This window comes from Poromitra crassiceps, assembly GCF_964638095.1.
Source record: "Poromitra crassiceps genome assembly, chromosome: 12".
NCBI classification, from domain to species: Eukaryota; Metazoa; Chordata; class Actinopteri; order Beryciformes; family Melamphaidae; genus Poromitra; species Poromitra crassiceps.
Window position 1 is genome coordinate 29,203,344 of NC_139632.1, and position 8,474 is coordinate 29,211,817.

At 44.2% G+C, this 8,474-nt stretch overlaps 1 pseudogene across 1 annotated transcript; it reads right to left on the reverse strand.

Annotated features, from left to right (window-relative positions):
- Positions 1-4,696: 4,696 nt before the first annotated feature.
- LOC310787066 (prosaposin pseudogene) lies at positions 4,697-6,193 on the reverse strand (annotated as a pseudogene). Its single transcript has one exon. The product of its transcript is annotated as a prosaposin pseudogene (transcript).
- Positions 6,194-8,474: the final 2,281 nt, after the last annotated feature.

Below are 8,474 nucleotides of genomic sequence, written 5' to 3' on the forward strand. Positions count from 1 at the left end.
CAGCACAATGGGAAAAGACGCAGATGGGAATTTCGTCAGCTGTTTCAAGCTGAGATAACACTCGACTGGATTTCTTTAAAAAGCCAGAGTAAGGGAGGATCGTGTTTAAAAGCAGTTTTACGTTTTTTGCTGATTTTCGCTCGACAGCCGGCAGAACGAAACTCAACACTCACTGTTTGATGTCCAAGTCGTTTTAGGTGCGTAGTTCTCAACTAAAACAAGTATAGTGGGTGGAGAAGAAACCTGCACACTATCAAGAAAATGAGGCTGGGAGGGTTGTTATGAGAGATAGAGTCGACCTTACCAAAAGTGCAAAAGCATGTGCAAGGTTCAGAGCAGCCAACCTTTTGGTCAGTTGACCATCATCAGTTCAGTGAAAGAGGGTTGACATAGCTCAACATTTCGATAAACATTTTTGCCTTCCTGAAGGTCAAAAGAGTCACTGGTTTTGGCAAAGAGACAGACAGACTTTCATCTATGTTTGAAGGGACATCACATATTTATAAGAATGATGACTTCAAATATTGCGTCCCGCGTCGCATCACTGACAGCACTGATTATTAAACATCATATTTTGCTTTGCCTTTGTCCTCATCAGCTTTTATGCTGTTGGAATACATATCCGAAGCATAATCAACTGTGTGCCGTCCTCAGTTCACCTTTCGCTGAAGGGAACAAGACAAAATAAGTCTCCTGGAAAATACCTGATAAACATTCTGACATCTATCAGATGTGTAATTCACGTCGGTCCTGGAGGTCGAGGCGACGTCAAGTTTTTCTGAAAGAAAGAAAGAAAGAAAGAAAGAAAGAGTTAATGGGTCTGCTTTGCTTGAAAGGTTTGCGTTTGTCTCATTGGATAGCACTGTTTACACTATATTCAGCATTAGCATACTATATACCTACTGCTATTGTATGCATGCAGACATTTCCATCATTCCTTCTGACTGTTATGTTTGTTAATTAATTGACAGTGAATGAGTTTATTATCTGGACCTCCGTGACCAAAGGGCCATTAATTTCACCATAAAGCAGGAAAGCTGCAACAAAGGAGAGGGTGTTTCTGCCAAGCTTGAGAAAGGAGCCAGCGTGCGTCATCACAGGGCAAAGCATGGAGAAAGCTTCTTACTCTGGCTTCAATATTGACTGCCCATGGAAAAGAGATGTCTGCCCGCTTGGGGCTCCATTAAAGCTGAGCTAAAAGTTCAGGCTGCAGACTAACTACTGTGTCTATTTTTCCATGAATAGCCAATAATAAAGTGCCGCAGAGTAAGACGCTTTCAGAATGCTCTCCAACAACTACATTGTGTTACTCCATTGTGCTGTTTGACAACTGCTTTAAAAAATTATAATAATCCAGTCAATGCTTTTACTGCTGGAAATGTATTGAAAATGTCTTAAACATTCATCCGCCGAGGGTTTGCTGAGTACCTATACTCCTCAAATATGACTCAATACAATAGTTACATTTTAGTTACATTCTGGGGTGGTGCAGTGGTAGCTGGGGTGGTGCAGTGGTAGCCTCACAGCAAGAAGGTCCTGGGTTCGATTCCCACCTGGGACGCTGTCGCTGTGGCACTGAGGGTCCCCCCCAAGTCTTCGGTGCCTTGTGGGTTATCTTGTAAAAGGGCGTTTGTGTGGAGTTTGCATGTTCTTCCCATGCTTGCCTGGGGTTTCCTCCATATAAGAAGCCCCATTAAAAAAACATCCAAGATCGCCACCTGACCAGTGACAACAGATGAAGATGATCCCCGGGCTCTGTAAGCTGTCCACTGCTCCTGGCTGCTCTCTGGAGGAAGGACATGCCTTGTATAGGTGAAAAGCAGAGACAGCACGAGTGTGTGTCTGTGTGAGCGCGTGCATGTGTTGTCGTCTGACGACAATAAAGACAAGACTTGTGCTTGTCCCGGTTTCATTTGGCATCTTTTGGTATACAGACAGTAAAGTGATCACAGACCTGCTGGGTTGGTAAACATGGACGTCCTCTTTGCTGGCATCGTGTTACATGATTTATGGAGATTGAGGTTAAAATTCCTCAAACCTCTTTATACCATTTGGGGCTGGCAACATGCAAAGTTGCCTGAAGCTGAATAATGTCATAATGTTGTTTATTTCTATAGCCTTTTATCAGAAGCATGTTCCAAGGGTCTTTAAAGAGAACGAGTCTAATGAGATCTAACTGATCAACAATCAGCCAGAGAACAGACTGATATAGGAGAAACATCAGAGAGAGAAATACACAGAAAAACAGATTTTAATGCTCGGAAACAGTTAATCAGAAAAATGTATTTTTTGTGTGTGGAAAAAGTGACATAGAAGATATGGATAGAAACAATAGACACACATACAGACAATAACATGCAGTTACAATGATGCCTATGTGCCTATGTGCCTATGTGATGATATGATGAGAGTCCAGGAGCAGAGATTACAGGTTGGTGTGTAAAGCATGTGTGGACACATGTAGCGGAGAAGACAGTGCTAATATTATAGTGATAATACATAAATTATGTAACAGCAATATCACGATAATAACAACAACAAAAATATGATATCAATATAATATTGTGAAGAAGACTCTGAAGAAGACCAAGTGTCGAAACGTCAGTGTTTGATCTGCACCTTATAATAAACCCTCTAAAGACGACCTGAGTGCTCCAGTATTCTCCTTCTGATAATATTGTGACTATCATCATTGAATATAATGATGACATTATAATAATTAGCATTACATATACAGCAATACATATTTTAATTTACAGTGAATGGCAGTGTTGTTGTATGGGATTCCACTGTTCCATTTTACCACTCACTTAATGCATCTTTGCTCTTCCTCCAACCCCCTGCTTCATATTCAGGAAGCATTCAAGTTGTCAGGGTTAGGGGTCAGGGTCAGGGTCAGGGTTAGGGGTCAGGGTCAGGGTTACGTATAGATTTTTGAATCCTGTCCAAGGGTTGGAGTCCACTTCTCACAGGCCCTCACACCCACACACCACAGCCCTCCTCTGCAACCCCGTAACCCTGTTAATGATGATGCGTTGGAAAATGATGAAGACGCGTGACAACATAACGCCTGTGGTCAGAAACCTGATCGCTCACCAACATAGCCCTCCGTGCACTCCAGCTACCTGCCGCTTTGCACGTCGTCAGACAGCATTACGATCGATTGAGCCGGGCTGTGCGGGAGCATTAGCACACTCAGAGTCCAATAAAAGGAATAAAGTGCACCCGACAAGTCCAAGGGCACCACTCAGCTAAAAGAAAGTGAAAATAAAGAACTAGTGATAGGATGCCTCTGATTGCCAGGATGACATCTTTGGAGAAGAGCAGCGAGAAGGGAAATGATAAATACGTCCCCCCACCCCCGCTCAATATGATCTGCATGTTTCTTAGTTGGAAGGAGTGCAGAGTGGCACACACTTTGAACTATTTTGTTATTTGGCAGTGTCTTTTCAATTGTTGTTGTGTTTTCCTTGGCGTTGTGTCCTTGTATTTGTTATTGTGTTTGTTTACCCATTTGCCGTTGTGATTTGCACTTCCCGGCCAATAAAAGAGATGATGTGTTTTGGTAGAAATATAGGGCCCTAATCTGAGGGCAGTGGCGCATGCCGCACGGCGGAAACGAATAGTGGTAACGCATTTGGAGGCATGTCCAAGTCCATTTCCCTATTTTAACAGCACTATTTCTCCCATTTGCACCGAGTGCACAGCGATAATGGGCTGGGTTGAGTACCCTAATTAGGAAATCACCTAATAAGAAAATACGGCTCCATCATCACTGATGACATCACATCAACAAAAATGCAGCTCTGTCAGGTCACCTGCACAGGTGCAATTACACACCCTGAAGGTTTCAGCCCAATCACACGTAAAATGGCATAGCTTTGGCCGAACACATAACTTGAAACAGTGGACAGAGCCCACATACTCAATTTTATATATATACTGTATATATATATATATATATATATATATATATATATATATATATGTATATATATAGGGAGCGCTCGATTCCTGCAGTCCTGCAGCTCGCCAAGCTGGCCCTGCAGCTCGCATTCGCAGCTCAGCCGCTGCGCGGCCTGATGATGTCAGATTTATGACATCACTGATATGACATCACTGATGTCACAGTAGGATTTATGACATCACTGATGATGTCACAGTGGGATGTCACAAGTGGGATTTTGATGATGTCACAGTGGGATTTATGACATCACTGATGATGTCACAGTGGGATTTATGACATAAAATATGATGTCACAGTGGGATTTATGACATCACAGTGGGACAATCACAGTGGGACAGAGAAACAAACAAACAAACAAACAAACAAACAAACAAACAAACCAAGAAACAAACCAACAGACAGAGCCACCAGCTCCCATTTATATACTGATGATGATGATGATATATATATATAGACAGATGCTTTGGAGAGTTGAAATGTCAACATTTATTAGAAGAACCAGTTTTTAACATTTTAAACATTCTCTAAATAAATCAAAAAAGAGACAGAGCTCGTCGGGGAAGCTATCCTGTTGGCTTCTCTTCAAGATGAGTTTCTTGGCATTGCAGTCATTTTCAGCAATGGGGTGGACCCCAGATCTGTCACCCTGTACAGCATCAGTGCTGGCATGCTGCCGGGTGGCCGTCTCCATGTTCTTGCACCAGAATGAAGGTCCCCAGCTGCACTGCTCTAGTCTGTATCCAGCAGCTTGTGCACAGCTTCAGGGCAAGCTCCCACTTTCATGCACACAAAGTCTGGGTCCAGCATGTGGAGCAGCAGTTGGACAAGCATTGGCTCATACTGTTCAACCAGCTGGTCACACTCGTACTGGACAGACTCAGGCAGGAATCTGCATACTTTTCTCACAGCATCCTCAATTTGTGTTCCAGTAGCATTCTGCTCCAGGATGCCATCCATGTAGTAGACAGTCGTCTCGCACACATCACAGAAGCCACCGGCCTTAAAGCGAGCTTGGTCCATCACAGGGATATATGCACAGCTAGCATCCTTGCAGAGTCCCAACACGGTGCAGATAGTTTTGGGGTCAGCCTGCTGTACAAGCAGCTCAATGATGGCCTGGCCATAAGCCTCAAACAGGTCCCGACCCTCGGCAATCAGAGAAGAGGACATCACTGTGCACACTTTCTTCACAGCATGGATCACCTCCTCCTCTGTTGTCTGGTCCTCCAACATGCTCTCCACCTCCTTCATCACAAACTCACAGATTGCACACTGGGGGGAGTCACGGGCATGCACCATAAGCATGACAGGCTTGGAAGGGGAAGATTCCACCTTGGTGGCAGGGAACATCTTGACAGCAGGTGCAGTTTTGGCAGCAGGCAGGGTCTTGCCAGCGTGCAGGTTGAGCACTGAAGAGGACTTCTTCACAGCGTCACAGAAGCCAGCGTGGGCACAGAGATCCTTGGGTTGCATAGACATAAGTTGTTGAACAACAACAGGAGCGTATTGTCCGACGTACTGCTTGCACAGGTAAGACATGCCAAGTCCAAGAATGTCGCACTGCTTCTCAATACGCTCAATGAGAAAGTTGATCAATAAAGAATTGAGCTTGGCCTCCTCTTGAGCACCAGTCAGGAACTTGATGCAGTCCTGGCACAGATCAGGATTTTCCTGCTTTGGAGCCTCCTGTTTGGGGCTCTCCTGGAGATAGAGAACCAGGGGCATGTTGATGAGAAAGGGGGCCACCTGCAGGGAACAGTCAATCAGAGGAATCTGATTGGACTGGTGCTGCTCCTGGGCCAGAGCCAGAGCCAGGGCGGCCTGCAGAGAGCGACACAGCCCCATGGCGCTATACGCCACACCGGGATCCTCCAGGTCTCCAGTTAGGATTCCATTGAGGATGAGGTAGTAGCTGTCCACCATCTCCTTGCATTCTGCAGTCAAGCCCTGGTCAGGGATGAGCTGACAAGCCTTTTCCAGGTACCCAAGGATCTCAGTAGCATTGTCCTTCAACAGCTGTTCCACAACAGTCAACACCTTCTTACACTGGTCACATGGCCCAGATTGAATCTGGAGCGTATTGCAGATGCTCTGCTGGTCACTCACGGCTCCGCAGAGGGACACTGTCTTGACATTCTGACACCAGTAGAGAGGAGGCGGGGCCAGAGCTCCCACCAGAGGGGTTGCTACAGCTGAAGACACGAAAAGCAGAGCTAGAAGTAGCATGACTCCACTGTTTTGTAGCTGTGTCTCCCGTGGAGTGTGAATTAAGCCAGGCGTTGGTTAGGTTGTGAGCACTGACATCCAGCGCCAAGGACCAAAATGTTCTGAACGGACTGTAAAGGACTGTTGATTCTCAGTAGTGCCAGACAAAGAGGAAGTCTTCCGGCTGGTAGGCTGGTGCCATCATCCTCAGCCGGGAAGGGTTTATGACATCACTGATGATGTCACAAGATCTATGACATCATTATGACATCATTGCAGATAAGGTCTATGACATCATCAGTCCTTCATGCCATCACCAATGATGTCACTGTCCACGACAGCAACAAGGACCCTCACAGTTATGGGCCATAATAGACATAACTAGAACCTTTCTAACAAACAGACAGATTTCAATACCGGTTCGATCTCAAAGTCAGCCTACATCAGACCGCATGCAGGGGAGGTCTTTTTACGTTTGCTTTTTATTTTGCTAGTATACACGTCACTCTGGCATTTACTACCCACTCTTGCTCCCCATGCGGCTATTGTACGCTCAGTTTGCACAGTTTGCCGTCGCCGTGCGCTACAACACATCAACAGATGGGAGCGTCCCTGCCTTGTGGGGTAAAGTCGTCACTAGCTACAGATACATCACATCACACCAACACTCTTTTTGTGTGTGTCTTTGACGGTACATCAGCTAGAAGCCTTTAATGCGGCTCGCGCGGCGGTGACACCTTGCAAACAGATGTGCTCGGGATGTAAATGAGAGGAATGGAGAGGGGGGGTCTAGTTGCGTTTCTGTGGTGCCAGTAGTGCATTTGGCTGGGAGAGATGTTCTAGCTAACGACGGGCGCAGATAATCATAGGAAGAATGATGATGGTAATAACCATTACTGGGCTGCGTGATGGGCCCCATGGTGATACTTGTTTACAGTTATTAGTCAGCGCACTACCCCATGCTGCATGACGCACATTAATATTGTGTGTGTGTGTGTGTGTGTGTGTGTGTGTGTGTGTGTGTGAAAGAGAGAGTTAGAGTAAAGTACATCTGGAGTTGTGTAAAAACATACTGAGAGAGTCAACAGAAACTGTCCAAACCATGGGTGCAGATCAGAGGACAATTAAAAAAAGAACAATCACATTTATTGGAACTACTTGATAGAGTCAGATTCAGACTCACTCCAACACAGCATACTTAGAACAGCAAAGCTATCCGACTGAACCCAGATTTAAAAAATACCTGGAATGGAACAAGCCGAGGAACCTATAAAGAAGGAAGAGTCATTACATCATACAAACGTTCCATGGTTCCATTGAAGCCTATGGGAGATGCATGGAGAAGCACACTAAAACCAAGCATATCTACATTGTATGAGCTTTGATGAAGAAATGCCTCTACCAGATGAGAGAACACACCTCAGAGAATAGGCTAGATTTTTCCTAATGTGCACCTTCGTTTAGTTGCTATTGGTCTCCATCTCTCCAAATAGGAGAGAGGCCTGGCCAAATAGTATCCAAACATGGTTATAGACATACTTTACAGGGCTCATGGCGAGTCAAATTAACTGTCATCAAAGGTCCTAAGACGTACTGTAGGTACTATGTTGGGTTTTAGTGTGCTTCTTTCTCCATGCATCTCCTATAGGCTCATGGGCCTAAACTCTGGCCCCATAGAACAATGATATGATGTAATAACTCTTTCTTCTTTTATAGGTTCCTTGAAACAAACGAGGAAATCATATTCACGTCAAAGTGATGCCGTGAAAATAATTCCCAACTCACAAGTAAAACGAAATAGATATAATAAACGAAGACATTTCAAGCAGTGGAAAACAGAAATTCAACCAATGAATGAATGAATGAGAATGCTATAATTTGCTGGACAGAGAATTTTAATTAGCCCAAAATTTAACCCAAATAAAACATCCTATAAAAAGCTATACCCTAATTGACCTAGTTAGCCTCATTAAAACCATCTGATTTGGATTTTTAATCTCAGAATTCTCAGAATTCTGACATTCAAATCTGAACGGTGACTTTTTTCTCAGATTTCTGACTTTAATCTGAGAATTCAGACTTCTTTTTTACAGAATTCTGACATTAAACTCAGAATTCTCACTTTATTCTCAGAATCCTGATTTAAAGTTATAAACTCAAAGATTTTCATCTAAATAAACAATAAAAAATAAAAGACTATCTGACTGATAGTGAGTTAACACAATGGTGATTGAGCCTATGGCCTATTGATGGAAGCCTTTGTGTCCCCACAACTCTTGTGTGAAGTAGGATAACAACCTAG